At 42.8% G+C, this 22,741-nt stretch overlaps 1 pseudogene; it reads left to right on the top strand.

Annotated features, from left to right (window-relative positions):
• The window catches only part of LOC127051107 (serine/threonine-protein phosphatase 6 regulatory subunit 3-like), an 89,777-nt pseudogene that overhangs the window by 52,719 nt on the left and 14,317 nt on the right, over nucleotides 1-22,741 (top strand).

Below are 22,741 nucleotides of genomic sequence, written 5' to 3'. Positions count from 1 at the left end.
TTGGCACTTGTGAATGTTTCAGGTCAAAATTCTACCTGAAACACATGCAAAAAGGCAGGCTTCTCCAGTGGCTGCTTGGATGGAGGTTCCCCTTATTCACTCCTAATCCCAGGAGTGTAGAAAGTTGCCATTGTATCCCTCTCCTTCTTCATCACTGCCCTGTTTTATCTTCATAACTTCCTGTCCCCAACCCAATCCTGTGTGTTTTTCCTCTGCCATCACCTATTCCTCTATACCTTACCTTCTCAGTACCTCCTTTTCAAGCCATCTCTGGCTTCCCATATTCCCATGTCCTGTCTAGATGACTAACCATACAGTCCAGAGAGTGGCTATCTTCCCTGAGGATAACCTGGGTTAAGATTCATTAAAAACAATGAGGTTGCAGTCTCCCTTCAACTTGCAAAGTTTGTAGAGAATGGTGACTGTTTTGGCAGAGAGCAGTTTGACTTCAGCCCCACTGAAAATAATAGTTATTTTAAATAAGAGAAATTTCACAAGTTTTAAAGCCAGTAGTCTGAGGTCTGTTGAGACTTTATTTAAAAAACAAAAAGAACCTTAAACCCCCCAAATCTCATGAAATTTGCGACAAAATTGTGAGAGTTGGCAACATTAAATTTAGATGTGTGGTATGTCTGCATTAACTCTTTTAGTTTCCACTTGTGGGTTTTTTGGGTAATTGAGAGATACTGTTAGATCTTATAGTTGAGATTGATAACATCTTACCCACACGTTCTTTTTTCTGTTTTTAACAATGCCCTGCTCTCCCCTCTTCCATGAGTCATGTGGTTGAAAAGTTTCATGTTGACAAGGTTGAAGGCAGCTTTTCTCCTGTATCTGTCCTGTCACAGTGTGTCCTGGGAAATGCATTGGGAAAGGTGGTATTTAAGACCACATGTAGAGTGAAGATTAACTTTTCTATTAGAGCTGCTACCAAGCTGGCATCAAAGCCATCAAATGTGGGTCAGTGTATATTCAGTGACTGAGATAATTTATAGATTTAAAACAAATTAATTTATAACCCCCTGTGTTTAGATTAACACAATTTATTTCTAAAGCAAAATGGGAAAATAGTATTCAGAGTATTATTAGAATCTTTATATCACTGTCGTTGGTCCTGGGATTGCCAGACCTTTTCTGATTATCAGATGCAACAAATGACGTCCAATTTTATTGACCAGTTTGGCTTCAATGATGAGAAGTTTGCTGATCAAGATGACATTGGGAAGTGAGTAGGACTTCATGCTGGTTTTAACTTGGGATTTTCTTCTTTATTGCATCATTTCACATTTGACTGTGTCCCAGTAATTAATTGCAGCCTTGACTGATGATGAGCTGTCTGCATTTGGCCTTGTTTATCAGCGCTAACATGGTCAGTTCTTTTAGTGAGTGCTTTAGGAAGAGCAGATTAGCTTCCCTGAGCAATTTTTCAGAGCAACACTATTATTTCTTTCGTCCCCCCAACCCACAGTAGCTACGTAAGAGAACACATTGCTTGTGACTATATAACTAGACTTCTTAATAGCAGACTTAACCTGTGGATCTGTTCTCTTATTCACAAGACCATTGGCACGTGGCTTTGGTGTGGGCAGAATTCATAGGTGGGATAGTTTTTAGGCATAGTAGATAGACATGGGGTATATTCTACACCATGGTGCATAGCAGAAATTAACTTTTCCTGGCAAAGTTGACAGGAGCAAAACACCCATGAGTGTTTTCTGTAGGGGACGGTAAGGAAGGGCTTCATAGATCTATCTGTGTTCAAGAGCAAAGCGGCTCAGAAATACACTTCTACAGTTAGGGTAAGTGAAGAACTTAAAAATGGGAACAGTTTTAGTCTAGGTAAAACACAACCCAAGAATCTTTAGGATGATCTCTATTTCTTAAAGGAAAAAAGAAAAAAGGACCATGTTTTTGAGAATCTCTCTTGGAAAAGGAGTGAATTGGAGCTGGTGATAAGTATTAGTTTCTATCTAATCCCCATATTTTATTAAATTGAATTAAGTGTGCATGGCACAAAGTATCCTTTTTAAAACAAATTTGAAAAGAATCCAAGACAGCAGTTAAATATTAAAGGCAGATTAGTGTTGTCATACTGATTATTGATACCTTACTGTAGCTTGTCCTACAAAACAGTATGGGAAACTAATTGAGGTTGACTCCTGCCTTCTCAACAGGGAAGGAAATTGTATATGAAACCTCTGAGTGCAGAGATGAAGATTCACTTTCAGGAGGTGGAAGTCTGTAGAAAAGAGGTCAATTTAAGTTAGTTAAATATACTTGGATAGCAGTATTTTTGGTATACACCTGCCATAGGAGCTAGCACACTATACTGCTTGGGTGAGTCTGTCAAGAAGATGACACACAATTAACAAGATGTTTATATAAATATAATGCAGATCCCTTGAGGTGTGCACTCTGCCTAGATGTTGTGCCTCTAGCTACCACTGTGAATTTGATCCCTGATATCGCCCATCAGAAACCACGAGTCTCATTAAAAAAAAAAATCATATATGAGTTACTTCATTGCTTGTAATCTTACCTACTTTCTAGCTGTAAATGTTGGCTATTCTTTAGTTACTTGCGTGGTGGTTCAATTATGTGATTCTAGTCCTTTTATGTGAAAGGAATATTGTTAAAATTGTTGGGCCTAAAAATTGATCTGCTTTGACTTTGAAGGTCATATCTAACGAACTGTAAATGCTGTTTCTCTTCTGCCCCCTCCTCCAACAGATCTTTAATGCAGTGAGGATTTAAGGGAAGATTAACAAATGCACAGCTAACTTTAAACTCACTCATATATGTGCTTAAAGAGAGAATACCTGTGAATTGTCCTGAAAGGCTGGCAGACTTTCCCCCCTATTTCACACCTGCAGGAAGGGTATTTTAGACATGAGGAGTACTGAATGTTTGCAGTCCTTAAGATGAAACTCTGCAGGTGGGCTCACTGTGGAGAGGTCAGTTTTTAGGCCTAAAGGGACAATAAATGTTAGTTTTTGAACTTAGTATTTCCCATGTGAAATTGTTTTCCTTGCTGTTCACTAGTCAGTAAGAAAAGGGTCATCAGGTTTTTTTTGCGTAGGAAATAAGTTTACAATTAATTTTGGCACTTTACATTTAGGGTCCAGTCTTCCAAAAGAATCTGCCTTGGTGGGCCATTATGTCTTCAGAGTCTTCCTGAAGTCCATGGGCAAGTGTAAAATGTGCCTGCATGGATCTCTTTGATGGACTTAGGGCCTTAGTTGACAACTCATTTTTTAAAATTTATTCTGTCAGTTTGTAGACATTCCTTGGAACTGTGTATTCACTATTTTTCTGTTTTAAAAATAGATAAAGAAATTGAGATGTGTGGTGTTTGACCACATTACATGCATTTAGTTATTTTATTTGGATTTATTTTGTCCATGTATCTGATAAAAGGTAGCCATTTTTTATATTATTGGCTTAACTGCCTTGTAAGATTTTGTGCATGGAAAACATCCCATGATTTGATAAATTATTTAACTGAATGATAGTAGGAGGCATGTTTCTCCTAAACACACATTTTCTTACTGCATGGGAAATTGCTACTTCAGTTTTATGGTATCAGAGGGGTAGCCGTGTTAGTCTGGATCTGTAAAAATGGCAAAGAGTTCTGTGGCACCTTAAATGTATTGGAGCATGAGCTTTCGTGGGTGAATACCCACTTCATTAGATGCATGTAATGGAAATTTCCAGAGGCAGGTTTGAATATGCAAGCAAGAATCAGGCTAGAGATAACGAAGTTAGTTCAGTCAGGGAGGATGAGGCCCTCTTCTAGCAGTTGAGGTGTGAACACCAAGTGAGGAGAAACTGTTTTTGTAGTTGGCTAGCCATTCGCAGTCTTTGTTTAATCCTGAGCTGATGGTGTCAAATTTGCAGATGAACCGAAGCTCGGCAGTTTCTCTTAGAAGTCTGGACACAAATCAGATGTTAGGAATGGCAATATACAAAAACCTGTAGGAGAACACTTCAGTCTCCCTGAACACACAATAGCAGACTTAAAGGTAGCCATTCTTCAGCAAAAAAACTTCAGGACCAGACTTAGTTTTTTTTGCTGAAGGATGGCTACCTTTAAATCTGCTATTAAATCTGCTATTGTGTGTTCAGGGAGACTGAAATGTTCTCCTACAGGTTTTTGTATATTACCATTCCTAACATCTGATTTGTGTCCAGACTTCAAAGAGAAACTGCTGAGCTTCGGTTCATCTGCAAATTTGACACCATCAGTTCAGGATTAAACAAAGACTGCGCATGGCTAGCCAACTACAAAAGCAGTTTCTCCTCACTTGGTGTTCACACCTCAACTGCTAGAAGAGAGCCTCATCCTCCCTGATTGAAGTAACCTCGTTATCTGTAGCCTGATTCTTGCTTGCATTTTTATACCTGCCTCTGGAAATTTCCACTGCATGCATCCGATGAAGTGGGTATTCACCTACGAAAGCTCATGCTCCAATACGTTTGTTAGTCTATAAAGTGCCACAGAACTCTTTGCTGCTTTTAAGTTTCATAGTTTTAAGTCCTCTTAATATCCTTGCGCAGTAAAGAGTTCAGAGTATGAAAATGTCTCTGTATTTGTTATGTACATTTCAGCATCTTTTTTGCTTTTAGTACATAAATCTGTACTTTTTTTTGGCAGTGTATCTTTTGATAGAGTGTCAGATATCAACTTTACCCTCAAAACAAATGAAAGTGTGAGTATACGTTCCTGCTGCTATCATGACTTTTTTGTGTTTGAGAGAGTGGACTGCTAAACAAATAATAAAACTTGTCTGTAGGATGGTGATGGGTCAAATGATTCTTTTCACTATTATCTTTGAGGAGTACTCATCCACCCACTTTCTTGTAATGATGTAAAGCCTCTGTGTCATTGGGAAACTTGATCACTGCTTTCTATATCAGCTTCTGAGCAGAGCCATTTTCACTTTAAGGTATGACCAGATACAAGTGCTTCTGTTAGCCGGCTCTAAAGAAAAGGCAGTAAAAAGCTTTCTGTTTGCTGTGGTAGAGGAGCCTCAGAGCTTGTCTGCACAGTGCAGCATAGCGTACTAGAGGGATGTGTGTCAATGTGTTATGTGCTAATTGGCCCTTGTAGACCCATGCTGGCATGCTCTAGGACAGTGCTGCTCAAACTTTTCCAGATGCACTGCCCTGTCTGCTGCCGCCATTCCCGCCTCCCTCCCTCTCCCCCACCACCAACCATTACTGCCCAGTCAAAGCTTCCTCAGGGGCAGACCTTGGACTGAAGGCAGAGCTGGGGGAGGAGCTGGGGCTAGAGGCGAGCTGGTCTGAGGATGGAGAAGGAATGAGGGCAGAGCTGGGCTGAGGATGGAGTGTGGAGTGGAGCTGTGGGTGAGAGCAGAGCTGGGCCTGGAGGTGGAGCTGGACTATGGTCTGAATGGGGTTGGAGACTGAGCTGATCTGGGGGCGTAGCAGGGCTGGAAGCATGGCATTCCCTTCCCATCCTCGATGGGGGATGGTCCTGTCATCCCTTCTGTGCCCCCTAGGGAAACATGCCCCACGCTTTGAGAACCACTGCTTTAGGAGTTCCCTAGCTCATGGTAATGTTGTATTTGTTGACAGTACTAAGTTAGTACACCCTAGGGAACTTCTAGAGCATGTCGGGGACATCTGTGTGGGACAATTACTGCATAACGTGTTGGTGTATTTTAGAAATTACACTGCTTTAGTGCATATTGCTGCACTGGGTAGACAAGCCCTCAGATTCAGGAATAGACTCCGATCTCATTCTCTGGGCCTATGCTGTTTGCTTATTTAGTTTATAGTGTGTGGGTAGTAGCTGCTCAATCTTCCACCAAAATGCAAAGTATGGTCTTAGCCAGCAAGGTTAAAGGAATAAGGGGACAGAAGTGTAAAGATCTTTCCCCAGAAAATGTTTCTCTGGTGTGCTAACCTCTCCCTCCTTGACTGTGTGTGCCTCTCCCTTCAACTTCCCGCCACTGCCTCCCAAAAATATGGAGCATTCTTTGGTGCAATGAGCTGAGAGAGAATCCACAGTGGGAAAAATGTCACCAAAAATTCACGTTCTTTAGCTATGTCCAGGGAGTGAGCAGGAAATGGTAAAACAGGCAGAGTTTCCTGAACTACCCTCATAGAAAACTTAGTCAAAGCTGATTATTCTGAATCTGGGCGCATATCTTATTCATGGGATATAGTGTGGGCTCTTTATATGCACCTTTATCCTTTTCTGAGACTATATTAAAATTGTTTAACCATAGAAATAGGATGGAGTAGTGTACAGTTTGTGAATGGTCTTTACTCCTGTTCATATTTTTGCTTTGTGTTCTGCTGTAGGGGAATATTGCATTGTTTGAGGCATGCTGTAAGGAGAGGATATAGCAGTTTGATGATGGTGGTTCTGATGAAGAAGATATATGGGAAGAAAAACACATTGCGTTTACACCAGAATCCCAGAGACGATCCAGGTGAATAGTGTTTGTTTTTCCATCCAATTTGTACTACAGAAGAACCTCACTGTTCTCACTGAGTACATCAGTTGGTACAGATTCTTGACTGCTTGAAGGCCTGCCTAACAAAGAGAATTCAGACACAAATTGAGTAGTTGCTGCTCTTCTTAGATAACTTATTAGAGGATGGGCCCAGCACCTGTCCCTTCCATATTTTGCCTCTGTAAGAGGTTTAGGCATCAACCCTCTTTGCTACTCAGCACTTCTTCAGCTTTCCTTTTTAATTCCATCCTTGCTCCTTTCCTCCACTGCCACTGGAGGAAACCTCTGCAGTCATCCTCCTGGTTATGATTTCCAGAGGCACTGAGCTGTCCAACCCAAGGAGCCTGCCTTCCCTTCAGCATGCTACACCAGCAGGAGGCCAGTGTACTCAGGCTCTGTAGTGCCAAGGACCCCCTCCTTGTGCTGCAGTAATGGAGATTTTTTTTTCAAAGAGCAGATTGAGGGGAATCTGTTTTCCCCTTTGCTTCCACTGCCCCTTCAGCTTTCTACTCAGTCATCCAGAGTTTCCTTTCAGGGGTCTCTTTGGAATTTCTCCTCTGACCTTTCCACAGTAGCACCATATACCCTATTGTCTATTCTCCCTCCACTTGCAAATACCTGTGACCAGGAATTTATGTGCCAGACCATTATGTTGCTGCTGCATTTAGGAATGTGTATAGGGCCAGGTTACCAGTGCTCTGATGTCCATGCAGAAGTGAAGGAACAACCTGGATGTCAGTCTGGAAGTGAAGAGGAGTGGGGAAGCTGTTGCCCTGCTCTGCTTAGGACTATTTCTGGGCTTCCTCTGGCATTTGCAGCGGCCTATGTGGAACAAATTAAGAAATCCATCTCTGCTTTTTTGTCTGTTGTTTGGCCTGGCCCGTAGCTATACTCCCTCCACTTTCCTACTTGCTCTTGCATGAGGGCAGTGGCAGCCATCTTTCCTTTCCCTTGTTGCTGTGGGAGAGGAGATGGATCAGTTAACTTTGTCAAGTCAAAAAACACCCTAAAATCTTCATTCTTTCTGGCAGGGCTGAAGAATAAGTTTAATAGCTAATGCTGCAGTGTAGTTCCAGCTGATCCCTCAGTGTTTATGGTCAGACTTGCCTCATTCCTACATGCTAACTTGATTTGCAGTTCTGTTTTAATCTTGGGAAAACTCTAGTAGCCCAATGCACCCCAGGGAATTCCTTCTCAGGAATGAATGTAAACAGTCTCTTTATTTTGTGAAGCTCGGGCAGTACAGACAGTGAAGAAAGTACAGACTCTGAGGAAGAGGATGGAACAAAACAAGACTTGTTTGAATCAAATACCAATACAGAGGACAAAATGGAAGTGGACTTAAATGAACGTAGGTGGTTTTTATCTTACTGCCTCCACCTGCGTAGATTACCTGATGGAGGAATTAGATTGCAAGTTATCAGTGTGGGAAAATGTAATGGTCATTCAGTTAAGTGGTAGCGCATAGTCCAGTTTTGTCTTCCTTGCCACTTTATTGAGGTCTCTGCAGTTTAATATCTCACCTTTGCAACATGAAGTTTTCTGAGTAAAGTCTTAATAGCAGGATGTGAGTGTTGTCAAGTATGAGCACCTCAGGTGCCTGGCTGAGTCAGACACATGGTAGTGTAGTATTCTATTTATAAAATGGGTTTGGGTTTTTTTAAAGAAATTGTTTTTCCCCCAAAAGGAATGTGTAGTTTAAACAAGTTTGAATCTATTTAAAACTAATAAGCTTTGGAGACCATCCGTCTAAACCATTTGATATCTTTACTGAAACTAGTGAAAGTAAAAATTTGGCTGTGAGCAGAAAATATGTACCCGTTTCAGACAAACTTTTACTCCATGCTGGTTCTTTTTTAGTAGTTTTACACAGGAGCCAACAAGTGACTTCAAATGTGTGTATCTACAGCCCATGTTTTAAGTCATAAGTCTTAAGCCTGGTTTGAACACACAGTTGTATCTGTTTTACTAAAGGCACGACTTTACTTTTTACTGATTTAGTAAAAGTGGTGCAATTTTGTTTGTAGATAATTCTTATCAGTTTAAACATGGATTAGGTCACTTTGGGTCGCATCAGTAAATTCACAGGTGCATGCTAAACTGATATAACCTCTTTTAAATTGAGTCCGTGCATACAAGTTGCACTGTTTTAATAAAACTGATTTAAATTAAACCAGTGCAACTTCTGTGTGTAGAAAAATCTTAAGCATTTTTATATTGATTATAAGGAATTATAAAAACAAAACAAAATGAGGGTTTTTCTCTTTTTTTTTCCTTTTGTCAGATTGGTGTCCCTGGCATCTGTGTCCAACAAGTTTTGCTCATTGTGGATATTCTTCCAAATCTGCCTCGATTGGCATTTCCTATTAACATTTTAGTTAGTCACAGAGCTTTCTTGTCAGCCTGTTTTATGAATGTAAATGATACTGAAAACAAATATTTGCTTATGGGAAGATAAAGTATTTTGAATGGGTACTCTAAGTTAGAGACCTATTTTCAAAATAAACTTCCTCCAAAATTTTAAATCCTAATGGGAAAATTTTTTAAATGTTAAGTCCTCATTTGTTTTTTGCAACAAACTTTGCAGCACTGTGCTAGTGAACTGATAAATTTATTTTCTTTGTTGAAGCTAAGAAAAACGTGCATAGTAAACAGAAGCTAAACAGTGAGAAGAACACTTAGTTTTAAAAAACTTTCCAATTTTAGAAACAGGTATTGACAGTAACAAATAATACATATTTGTCTGTAAAATGTTGGGCTATTATTCATCCTTGGTGTAACTTCATTAAATTATTTTTAATTTTAAGTATCATTTGGTAGATTGTCTTGATTGCAGAATGCCATGAGTTATAGTGGTATTTTGCTCTAGCTTCAGAGACCAAATTAATTTTGTATTTGAATTGCATTCGGTTTCTAACTTTGTATAGTGTATGCTCTTCTATATGTACATTATGTAAGCTCCTATTATAATTAGGGACTTGGCAGTGTTTCAGGTTAGCTATATGTGCATGTATAAACTCTTAACATATTAAGAAAAGTGAATTATATCAATTTCTAAATACCTTATTGAAATTGTCACTGTTTCTAGCACCAAACTGGTCGGCTAACTTTGGTACCCATGGAAACTGCACATGGTGCCAATTTGGATTCTGTTGGGTCTGATGTATGGAGCACAGAAGAACCTATGCCAGGAAAAGAAACTGGCTGGGCTTCTTTTTCAGAGTTTACATCTTCTCTAAGGTAAGAGAATTGTATTATTCTTCAGCCCAGGGTACCAGCTGCCAATGATAATGGAAGCTGGCACTAGTCCCTTTCAGTGGGCATGTGCATGTCTTTTGCAGAAGTGTTTGCATAATACATTATGGAGTTCTGCTTTAAACATAATTGTAATTTGCTGTACCATGCTGAGGATTTTTTGTGGAGTTAAAAGGAATATTGTGCATAAGGGTGTCATCTACTCTACAACTGCCCCACACTACAAGAAGGATGTGGAAAAATTGGAAAGAGTCCAGCGGAGGGCGACAAAAATAATTAGGAGGCTGGAGCACATGACTTATGAGGAGAGGCTGAGGGAACTGGGATTGTTTAGTCTGCAGAAGAGAAGAATGAGGGGGGATTTGATAGCTGCTTTCAACTACCTGAAAGGGGGTTCCAAAGAGGATGGATCTAGACTATTCTCAGTGGTACCCGATGACAGAACAAGGAGTAATGGTCTCAAGTTGCAGTGGGAGAGGTTTAGGTTGGATATTAGGAAAAACTTTTTCACTCAGAGAGTGGTGAAGCACTAGAATGGGTTCCCTAGGGAGCTGGGGGCATCTCCTGCCTTAGAGATTTTTAAGGTCAGCCTTGACAAAGCCCTGGCTGGGATGATTTAGTTGGGGATTGGTCCTGCTTTGAGCAGGGGGTTGGACTAGATGACCTCCTGAAGTCCCTTCCAACCCTGATATTCTATGATTCTAACTATAATCTACTCAGGAGACCCAGATACAGTCAATTTCTGGTGTAGATGGTATCTAATCATATCTTGCTAATCAATTTGGTTGATTGCTAGGATGTTTGGGTCCTAGCCACACTTTTTTTAAAAAAATATAAGTGGACTATGGCTGTAGATTGGGCCTAAGTGACACATGCAGCTGTTTAATGTGGAATAAATTGGAAGAGTCTATGATGGCTCTGTTTTGTGATGTAAAGAAAATAGTTTTGTATATGACTGAAAATTCATCCACTCTATGAAGTCCAGGGTGACTTGCTTAGAGAGTCCCATAATACTTTGAAGTGCTTGGCACTTTTTTGCTGCGTATTGGTTTACATCAGAAATAATCAGAGACCTAGGTATAATGAGATTGTAGCCATGCAAATATCCCCATAAATGTGAATCTTCAAAAAATTGCCAAATTATTGTGCTCCAGAATGTGCCTTTTCATTTAGGGCTGGTCTACACTTGAAACACTACAGCAGCACAGCTGCAGCACAACAGCTGCCGCGCTGTAGCACTTCAGCGTAGACACTGCCTACAGCAACAGCAATTGGAGGGGTTCTCCTGTCTGCATAGGTAATCACTAAGAGGCAGCAGCTAGGTCGACTGAAGAATTTTTCCATTGACAGATTGTTAGCTACAGGGGGGGTTAGGTCAGTTTAACTGCGTTGCTCAGGGTTAGCTGGGTTGACCTAACTTTGTAGTGTAGACCATGCCTTAGTCTCTTGCCTGCATGGTTGGTGAAGATAATATTCAGAATATAAATCAATTAAACAGATGCAGTGATGGCTGCCTGAATCTGCAGCTGCCCTGAAGCAGCTGGTCCAAGAAATGTGAACTGCACCATTCATCTCCTCTGGGTTGTTATGATGAAGTTTCATATCATTTCAAATGTCACCCATTACAGCTCTTAAATTCAATGCCCGAAATGGGGGCAGGGTGCAATTGGCAGCTAGCTTGTCAAGAATTACTAGTGTGAGGACCAAGTAATTCAAACTGCCCTCCCAAGCTTAAAATAACCTCTGCTCATAGATGATGGGAAAGAGATGTATTCCCTCTCTGTAACAAGCATCCAACTATTTAATAGGTAACAAAACTGCAAACTGTTCCTTATCTACCTGCCAATATCTGTATCTTTTTCCTGTAGCTTCTGCAATGCAATTAAACTTTGACAGTACCAAAATCTACAGCACATTTCAAAATTGAAAATTTGGGGGCATTGTACAGTAAATTGAATTTGTTATCAAATTTAAATAACATAAGGGATATTATCTGAGCTGGACTTCTTGGAAGTAAAGGTGACCAGAACTGCATAATTTCAAGGCTTCTGTTGCAGTTTTGGGGTCCCAGTCCCTACTGTGTAAATTGCATCTTGTGCCCTTGGAATAGTAAAGGAACCTGTTATCCCACTGTTTCAAATTCACTTCAAAATGAGACCTTAATTCTGCGGTTGATAGCATGTGGGTGGACTGCTATCCTGCACAGAGCATTGCCTTTTATGGGACTTAAACGCATGCTTTCATGAATAGGGATATTTTTGCTGAATCAGGGCAAGAAATCATTTACAATTATTTCAGATTGGAAGTGGCAGAAATGTGCTGTCTGGGGTTCTGTGGGATGTATAAATTTTGAGGTCTTAATCCAGATATCAGTGAACAAGCATCCATGTTATAAAGACCACCTTTGTGGTTGGTGGTTGATCAACCTCATTGGCAGAGATGGCATTGATTTGATTTGGATATAGAGACTGAGAACCCTCTTGCTGAGATACCATTTCCTTGAAAGGGACAATATATAGCTGAAAATATATTGAAATGGAAATTGCAAGGGGCAAAAAAAATTACGCATGTCCTTTTTATCCAACGCCCCCTCTCTCTCACACATGCACGCTCTTCATAATAGTAAACCAGGAAATCTTAATTCTAGAGTTTCCTAACTTTTTAGTGTTTGACTTTGCATCCTTAAAATTCTTTTCATGTTCTTGGATGGGTTTTAGTATAATTGGTTTCAGTAGGATTCTGGAGTTGATAGAAACATTATTTTAAAAGGCTCTGGTTGCATGTGAGCAAATTGCATTTTAATGTTTAGAAATCTTTTTCCAAAATGTAATTCACTTTCTCTTGTATTTAAGTTCTAAAGAGTCTTTAAGAAGCAATTCTCCAGTGGAAATGGAAACAAATACAGAACCAATGGATCCCCTGAGTGCAAATGTATCTGCACTTGCAACACAGCCAGAGGGTAAGTGCACTGAAATTATTCAAATTATGTGCAAATGAATAACCGAAGCAGAGTGGCTTAAATGAGTAGAGCGTTGGACTTCCCGGTTCTACCATGGGCTTCCTGGGAGAGCTTGGGCAAGTCATTTTCCCTCTTAGCACCTCTGTTTCCCCATTGGTAAATGGAGGGTAAGGATACTGACCTCTTCTGAAATGAGTTTTGAGATCCACGGAAGAAAAGCACTGTATAAAAGCGAGCTATTTGTGTTAATATTAACTTTACTTTTTATTAGTCAGTGAGACTGGGCAGAGCTTTTAGTTAGTTAAGATGGCCTTTAGCCTCTTGAGTCTTTGGATGCAGCAGTGAACATTCTTTGTGGCCTTCTCTCCCTCCTGTCATCTAGCTTTTCCAGCACATGCTCAAAGTGGATTAAAAATTACCAGATCAAACCCATGTTACCCCACTTCCCAATTGCATTGTTAATGAACATAAGTGCTAGAATTCCAGGATCTTCACACCTAACTGTGGGCTTGTTTACATAGGTAACTTACCAGGAGACCTGTTCCAGTATGATAATACCAGTATAATAAGAATACTCTTGTTCCAGAATAAGTGTTAAAATGAGTTATATCAGCAAATTTCCCTGTATTGACAAGCCCTAATTTTTACCTGCTGTGTGGGATTTGCAAAGTAAACAAAACTGCAGGAAGATTATGTATGATTATAGTAGACGTTATCCTCCTACACATCCTCACTGATTTGTACTTGCTCATTAACTATAAAAATCATTAGCAATATCCTAATTTGTTTCTCTGTATCAGCCCAAGGAAGTGTTGCTATGGAGGCCTGCTCAGATGGAGAAGATGATGTGGAAAATGCAGACAAGGTAACTGAGACAGTAATGAATGGCAGCATGAAGGAAACACTGAGTCTTACCTTAGATGCTAAAACTGAAACAGCTGTCTTCAAAAGGTGAGGAAACCTAGTTCATTTCTCTTATTCACTCGAGGTGTACACTATTTTTTTGTTCCTCCTTTAAAAATGTTTCAGATATGTTGACTGAGCATTTTATTCAGTCCTTTTGGGAGTATTTCATAGAACTAATGTTTTCCAAGACACTAATTAGACATCTGTATGCAGAGATTTTAAACTTAACAACTGACTCCAGTTTTGCATTATCTGAGCTTTCATTCATATGTACATTTCAATGGAGGTTGTGGAGCTAGGTTTTATTCTGCATTGGAACAAAAACAAAACCTTTTGAACTGTTAACCAAATTGTGTTGAGATGTCAGTTTTTGGGTTGAGACTTGTTTTTTCAATTAGGGAAGGTTTTGTGTGACCAGGGCTTTTGGGTGAGTGAGCTGCTGCTTTGAGTATTGGTCCCTATGTGTCTTCCACTGTAGGTGAATTCTTTCAAGCAGTGCCCTTTGGTCCATATATGCACCCGTGCCATCTGTCTGCTTTCAACCAAAGGAATTAAAGGGTGGAGCAGAGAGGACTGGACTGCTGCTCCAGTTCCTTCTTACTGCCATATGGCCTGGATCAGAATGTCCAGTGTCTGGAGCTAAAGTGCTCTCTTTTGGCCTTTCCACTGCCTTTATAGTTAGTTTTGTAAGAGTTTTTTATAGCTTTTTAGCAGAGTGTTCTAGTTAGATTTCCTACCTCAGGAGGCCCCTCCCCCCCCCCCCCCCCCGTCTCTTCCAGCACTGTAATTGTTGGTGCTCTTCTGAGTTACATTATCAAATAAAAGAATTTCTGATCCTGAGGTGTCTAAAACTGAATCCAAAATTACTTGTGCAATAGCAGCAGAACTGTGTTTAGAGCGTATATCACCTTACTGCTACATGATGGTGATGCTTCTGTATATATTAAAAAAAAAATTGCAATGACTCTTTCTGGCCAGTGTTTGAGTAAATCACACATCTGTTCTCCTCATCTACCCCTGTCTCTTTGAATTTTATAGTCCATTTTTAGTTTGACTGGTCCTTATTTTTTTGATCCATGCAGCGTGAAGTCAATTACTACTATTATGGTTCTTTTACCTCCTGCCTAAGATTCTTCCATTCACAAGTACTTTGCTATAGAATTGTGAGTTCTGAGAGCCATAGAAGAGTGGAAAAAAATTGTAGAAAGATATTTTGACTTTTAACCCTCTGAAGGAGACTATATAGTTAGACCTGAGCTTCAGATGAAAGTCCCAAAATACCTTTAATTTGAAAGGAAAGTCCCCTAGACTAACAGCATGCCTAGTAAGACAGAGATCAGGTCAATGTGAAAGATGGGAGAGTAGCTTGGAATAGGACAACACGTAACTTGCAATCCCACATACCGGGGGAATGTTCCGGAATGCAGTATGGTGAGCTTTGATCAAATCAGCTCTCTGATAATTGTAATCATGCGCCTTTTCATTCCTTGTAATCCTAATCTGTAAATGTTTCAAAGCAGTGCACAGAATTTTGTGGGAGCAGTAGAACTCCCATTAGAGTCAATATTTGTGTGGCTACAACCCCATTTGCTGCTTTGGAAGGCTTTGGGATGTGGGGATATCTAGAAGTAGTGAGGATATAGAAATTTGCATCAGTCCTTCTGGCTTGTTCCTCCTTGAGTTAGGCACTGTATACAAATTCTTACCATATTCTCTCATTTGAATTTATTTAGGCTGCTGCTGATAGAAAATTGGTATAATGAAACTGACAGGGTCCCAGAGAGACTTAGGTGTTCAGATCAGTCTCCCTCTTTTTCCCTGAACGATGGGAATGAAACTTGAGATTGCACAAGGGGTTTTCAGTAAATGTATTTAGGGCTTACTTTAGGTCAGCTAATTTATTATTACCAGCTGTTGTTTGAATTGAGGTAGCACTTGGAGGCTGTAATCAGAATTGCATCCCCTTTATGCTAAATTACAAACTTGGAGGTACACACAGTTCCTGCCCCAAAGAATTTTAATTTTAAAGGAGGTATCAAAAACATTTGGGAGAGAAGATGAGGAAAATAGTTACAGGCATGTTTATTTGCAAAGACAAAACAAATACCAGAAGTCCCTCTGGGCATCTGTCATCAGTTGGGGTTGGTTTTTTTTGTTTTTGGTTTTCTTTTTTGTTTTTTGGTAGGCATCTTGAGAAAAGTTGCTCTTGAGGAAGGATTTAAAGGAGAACAGAGTAATAGTTTATGGACTAGTTAGGAAGGGTGTTTCATGCACTCTTTAGTGTTGCTCTTTATGGCAGTGCTTATGGAAGAAGCAGATAAATAGGTAATGAAAGCTGACAGAGTAGAGATACTTAAGTTGTGAAGGTCTGTAAAGACCAGAAGTTTGATTTTCAAGCAGTGAAGAAAGGAGAGCAAGTGGAGAGACCCAGAAGTGGGAAAAAATTCTGGCCATGTCACAACCTATCTGAGAGGAGAAGATCCAGATCAGAATTTTAGTGGTATGAAGAGAAAAGGGGTTAGCTATGTTAAGGAGTCAATATTAGGAAGATTTGGACATGGCCAGGGTGTTGTGCAGGTCTTGAACAAAAGTGGAGTCAAAGCTGACAGCCGTATTACGGACCAGAGTGACAGGAAGGATAGCAGGTGTCAGGTGTGATGGAGAATGGGTGGAGTGGGGAGGGTTTTGAAGGAGACAGACTGAGTTAAGTTTTGGTTATTACATTTAAGTTAATGGCAAAACATCTAAAAGGAGATGTCAGTTTGGATGGATGAGCTCTTAGGTACTACTGTAATGCAAACAAATAATGGAGGGAGATGGGTCAGTGGTAGAGAGATGTCAGTATGATTGGCACAGAGGAAGGAGCTGTCAGGTCATCTATAGATGGGATCTTCAGGAAGAAAAGTGGGCCAAGGACAGAGCCTTGTGGGATGGGATACCTGGGTAAAGTGAGAGATGAAAGCAGGAGGATCCACTGAAAGAACAACCAAAGTAGTGGGACAACTGTGAGAGGAAAGTCTCTTAAATCTTAAGGGAGAAAAAGGACTGACTTACGTCATATGGTGGCAGGTTTACAGTTTGAGAGGTGTGGTGTAAGGTTTGCACTTGTGTAACCCTTCTGTCCCTCTGAGTTGGCAGCAACAAGGGCCGGGTTCAGTATCCAGGGGTTCCGTTTCAGTAACACAATGCATAACCGGCTCGAGCCCCCACCCAGTGACCTGGGACACTCACATATCACACCCCCCTGGGCGCCTCTAGGAGGCAATACTTCCCCTCTCGCAAGCACGGAGTCTGAGTGTAGCAAAATCTTTTTAATAAAAGAAGGAATCAATGCGGCATCCCATTGGAGAAACACCACAAACAGGGTTATAACACAAACCATAAACAAAAACCCACCTCCAAGTACGTTTGGCACTGTCCTTTTTCCCCTTAGGGTTTTAAGTCCAATCACCCCAAAGTCCAACAACCCAAAAGTCTCTGGTCAATGCCACCCCAGAGTTCGAGAGTTTATCTGTAGAGGTCCCTCCCCCCAGCCTGGGTAGAAAGGGTCACCTTACATGGTCCGGGGCCAACTGCCCTGCCTCTCCATGGGTTCTGCTTCCGCCTTCTCCATGAACTGCTCCGCTTCACCAGCCGCTCCACTCTGCTCCTCCAGCCGTCCTCAGAAACTGCTCCGCTCCACCAGCTGCTCTGCTCCATGAGCTGCTCCAGTTCTCCCTGCAAACTGCTCGGCTTCGCTCACTCTGTGGGCCGCTCCACCTGTCCCACAGCTACTCCGCTCTGCCAGCCGCTCCGCTGCCACCAGCTGTCCCGTGATCCGCTTCAGCCGTCCCCACAACTGCTCCACTCTGCCAGCCGCTCTGTTCCACAGTATATCTTCAGGCTCCCCCACTAGTTAGCACAGTACTCAGTGCTCTCAGCTCAGTAATTTCAGCTCTTTAGTGATTTCAACTCTTAGTGATCTCAGCTCTTAGTAGGGGAGCCCCAGTGCTAGTGCACCATTAGCCCAAAGTGAATTCAGCTCAGTAACCTGTATTTAGATGCTTGAGGGAATAAAAAAATCAACTCTGACATTCCACAGTGGAGAGAGGGGGGGGTGGAACTGGTGCTTCTGGCTCCACAAGGAGACTGCCCCGCCAGGCACAGATACCTGTCCCCAGCCTCTCTCAATTCACTGGGTTTTGGAACCCATGTCCCTTGTCTAACAAGTACCACCCACCTGAGGGTGAGTCATTTGTCACCAAGCAGTCCCACAGCTCAGCAGTCTGGGATAGGGTAGGCGTGCCTATGCAAATACACTCTCTGAAATTCTTTCCACCAGATGTCAGGGTAGAGCTTATCCTGACTCTGCTTACATCCTCCTCCCAGCCAAGAATTTGTCGTCCCGACAAATCACATTCCCTACTATACCAACTTATTGGTCCCCTCCAAAAGGCATTAGATAGCCCAATTTAGCTTTCACAAACCTGTGTGCTAAATGTATAGGCTCCTCACTAATCACCTCAAGTGCATCGTAAGTTAACCGTTTCACTGGTCTTATTACCCTGTCTCGCCTATTGAGAATCTCTGTTGCTATGGTAGGGGGGACATCCTCTTGAGTGACGGATGGGGAGGTTTCCTGTGAGTTCCCCTCAGATACTGGCATAGGCCCCTGCATTTCTAGTTCTAACAGTGGAGCGTCGCAGGTGCTCTGGACATCCTCCATCTGTATGTCACCGCTGTCCAATAGCCTGTGTAAGTCATTACACGGGGGTCCCACCAGTGGCTCAGGGATGTCAGGAATGGGCCTAAATACTTCTGCCATAGGGTTTAGGGCGGAAGAGGATGTGCTCTCTTCTGATTCAGCGGATCGAGACTGAAATCTTGTCTTCATCCCAGGATACACCATGGTTGTGTCTTCCTCCTCAGACTCACTCTCAGATGTGCTGAGTAGGGGTAGGTTAGCTGCAGGGAGCCGGCTGTCCATGTTGGAAGGCGGCTTTGGCACAGCACCTTTGTTCTGCCCAGTTGCCCGGTTGTGGCCAATCTCATAAGGGCTGCCTACCAATTCCCCCACAGGGAACAAAAGGTTTCTGTGCACAGTCTTTGTCTGCCCTGTACCCTCTTCAGGTTTGATCTTATAAACCGGCAGGTCTCCTAGCTTTTCCATCACTAGGTAAGGTATTGCCTTCCACCTGTCAGCTATCTTGTGTTTGCCAGCAATACCCAAATTTCGCAGCAGGACTCTGTCCCCTGGCTGGAGCTCTTGCAGACGCACCCTAGCATCATATCGCTGTTTGTTGCGGTCTGCGTTCTTCCGAGCTGCAGACGTAGCTAAGTGATAAGCATCCTGTAGCTTTTCTCGTAGTTGGGATACATATTGCTGATGGGTTTCATAGCTATCGCCATCCTCTGATACACCAAAGCACAGATCTATGGGTAGTCTTGGTTCTCGCCCAAACATCAAGAGATATGGGGTGACCCCCGTAGCATCGTTCTTTGTGGCGTTGTAGGCGTGCACCAGAAATGCAACATGTTGGCTCCAGGTTGCCTTCTGCTCTGGCCGCAAAGTCCCTAACATATCCAATAGGGTTCGGTTGAACCTCTCTGGTTGAGGGTCACCTTGCGGGTGGTAAGGCGTTGTCCTCGACTTTTTAATACCTGCTATCCTCAGCACCTCCTTCAGAAGGTGACTCTCAAAATCTCGTCCCTGATCCGAGTGTATCCGGGCTGGGAATCCATAAACTGAGAAATATTTTTCTCACAGTACTCGAGCGACAGTGGTGGCCCTTTGATCACGTGTGGGATATGCCTGTGCATATCGCGTGTAATGGTTGGTCACTACTAGGATATTCCCAATATTCCTCTTGTCCACTTCTAAAGACAAGAAATCAATGCAAACCAGCTCCAGAGGTTTGTTGCTGGTGATGTTCTTCAGATATGCAGCCCTCGTGGACAGAGTTTTCCTTTGAACACATCGCGCGCAGGTCTCACATTTCCTGCGAACATCTTCAGCCATCCGTGGCCAATAGAATCTGCTGCGGATAAGTTCCAGGGTCCTCTCCATCCCTAAATGTCCAAAGTCATCATGCAGGGCCCTCATGGCCAGGGCTCTGTAATCTTTTGGCAGCGCTAGTTGATTCCGTTGCTTTTGTAGAGGGTCTGTGGTCGTGCAGTGTAGCACTCCCTGAATCAGTTTTAGTTTGGTCCATTCTCTCAATAGTAGTTTGCCCTCTGGGGCAGGTGGGACAACCTCAGCTGGGCCTCGCCCCTCTCTTTTGGCAAGTAGTGTATCACGAATGTCAATATCTTGCAGCTGGGCTTCCTGCCAGTCAGCCGCATTGAGCATGGGCAAGGGAGATTGGTCCAAAGCGATATAGTTCACTGAAGCAGAAGGCACGCATTCAGGGGGTAGGCCCAAAGTTTCAGCAACACATCCATGAACGCCTTCATGGGACTCTGGCTCTCGGCGGCTCACACTGCAAATAGCTCTCACTCCATCCGTGGGTATCACAGCAAGTCTTGGTGCCTGTGGATGCCTGGACAATGCATCTGCATCTACATTGCTTCTCCCTGATCGGTATTGAATGCTGAAGTCATAGCTAGCCAAAGCGGCCACCCATCTTTGCCCTGTAGCATCCAGTTTAGCACTTGTTAACACGTAAGTCAGTGGGTTGTTGTCTGTCCACACCTGGAACTGAGCCCCATACAAGTAGTCTCGAAATTTCTCAGTGATGGCCCATTTCAAGGCCAAGAACTCCAGCTTGTGGGTGGGATAGTGGGTTTCACTATCAGACAGTCCTCGGCTGGCAAAGGCTACAGGTTTACGCTTGCCTTCCACCTCCTGGTACAGTACCGCCCCCAGACCCTCCAAACTGGCATCAGTATGCAGGATAAATGGCTTGCTTGGGTCAGCAAATACTAGGACTGGGGCATGAGTTAGGCAAGTAATGATTTCTCGAAAGGCCCTTTCACATCTCTCATCCCCCCGTGGCCCAAAGGGTTCGAAGGGGCCATAGTGTCTCTGCACGGAAGGCCCTTTATTCTTGGTCTTAGATTTGTCCTTGCTGGACTGATATCCCCTAGTAAGATCATTGAGGGGTTTTACAATTGTAGCATAGTTTTTCACAAATCTGCGGTAATAACCACTAAACCCAAGGAAGGTCTTGAGTTCTCTGTAGTTGCTTGGACGTGGCCATGTAGTGAGTGCTTCTATTTTATCAGGATCAGTACTCACACCCTCTTGGGACACGATGTGCCCCACATACTTCACCGAGGTCCTGCAGAACTGGCATTTGTCAATTGAAAGCTTCAAACCATAATCCTCCAGCCTATCAAGCACTTTAAGGAGTCTTTCTTCATGCTCCTCCAAAGTTCTTCCAAACACAATCAGGTCATCCAAATAAACTAACACTTGCAGTAAATTCATGTCTCCCACAACTTTCTCCATAAGACGTTGAAATGTGGCAGGTGCTCCAGAAATCCCTTGGGGCATGCGTTTGAACTGATAAAACCCTAATGGGCAGATGAAGGCTGTCTTCTCCTTATCTTCTTCACCCAGAGGGATCTGGTAGTATCCACTCCGAAGATCCAACACAGAGAACCACTGGCTTTCCAGCAAACAGTCTAAGGCATCTTGAACTTGAGGCATTGTGTACTGGTCAACCACAGTACGGCGGTTTAGGGTGCGGTAGTCAATACACATCCGGATTTTCCCATTCTTTTTACGGACCACCACAATGGGTGAGGCGTATGAGCTGCGGGACTCTGTAATGATGCCATTTGCAGCCAGTTCTTGAAGATGTTGTCGCACATCTTCCATCTCAGAGAGAGCAAGCCTCCTAGATCTCTCTCTGAAAGGTCGAGAGTCATGTAGTCTGATGTTGTGCTCTACTCCTTTTGCACATCCCACATCCCACTCATGCAATGAGAACACCTTGGATCTTTCACAAAGTTTCCTTCTTAGGCCATCTTTCCACTCCTCGGACAATGGTGAATCTCCAAAGTCAAACTTTGCTGGGTCTATTGTTGGCACTTGAGTCTCACACTGGGGTTTTACAATTGATTCTGGCTCAAAGAGGTCTGCTATCTTTTGTCCTTGCCTCACAACAACATCTCTACTTGTTTCATTAGTAATCAGTATAGTCACCTTTTCCTGGGCTTCAGCAGGTAGGGTTATGACTCCATTGGGGACCAGCACTCCTTCCGGGAGCTCTCCTTCAGCTGGCTGCTCTATCATTGCTAATGCCCCTTTACTGCCTTTCAGCCTGGTACTCATGACAAGTACTTCTTGCTCCGTCCTTGCAGGCACTACTAAGGGGGTTGTACCCATGTACTTCAGTGCCCCAATCGGTAGCTCAGATGTCTCTTTTTTAGCGCTCTCAATTTTCCTATAGGCTTCAGCACAAAGCGTATGGATCATCAGGGTACTCAGGTACTGGTCCCCAGCCTGTTGTCTGCAGTAATCCGCGAGCACCTTGAAGAGGCTGGAGTTGGTCCCTATCAGCACAGACACATCAGAAGTCCCTTTCAGGTCAGGGCATATTAAGGCAGCGGTGTCTACCTCTTGCTTTACCCCAGCAACCTCCTCTGGGAATTCCAGATGCACTATGACATACCCTTGATAGAGGTATTCATCCATGCTGAGGCCACACAGACCAATGCCAGTCAGTGGCTGTATGGGAAGGTGCCTAAGCATCTGTTGGTAGAATGACTGAAATATAATAGTCACTTGAGATCCAGTGTCAAGCACGGCTTTACACTCCGCCCCTTCAATCCTCACCATGACCTCTGCTCGAGGCCCTATCAGTCCTGCAGGGATCCCAGCTGGATGGTCTCTTCTGAGGGAATCTTCAAATCCTCTAGGCCTAGGTGGTCTCCGTCCCCGGACCTTCTGGTAGCTACTGGATCTCTTCCAACTAGTCCTCAGCTTTTCATACTAAGGAGGGGTTCTCTTCCTTAGGGCAGTTAGCAGCACTATGCCCATCCTGACCACACCGGTAGCAAAATAATTGTCCTTTCCCCCTTCGGCGAGGTGGGACATTGACTCTAGATACTGACTTCTCTATCGTCACCGTCTGAGGCTCCTTATTCCTGGAAATCTTAGCTCGGTCAATGATGCTTTGCAGCTCAGCTATCCGTTCTGTCAGGACCTGCA

The sequence above is a fragment of the Gopherus flavomarginatus genome, chromosome 5, assembly GCF_025201925.1.
Source record: "Gopherus flavomarginatus isolate rGopFla2 chromosome 5, rGopFla2.mat.asm, whole genome shotgun sequence".
Taxonomy (NCBI): domain Eukaryota; kingdom Metazoa; phylum Chordata; order Testudines; family Testudinidae; genus Gopherus; species Gopherus flavomarginatus.
The sequence above is the reverse complement of the archived record's forward strand: the minus strand, read 5'-3'. Positions and strand labels throughout refer to the sequence as shown.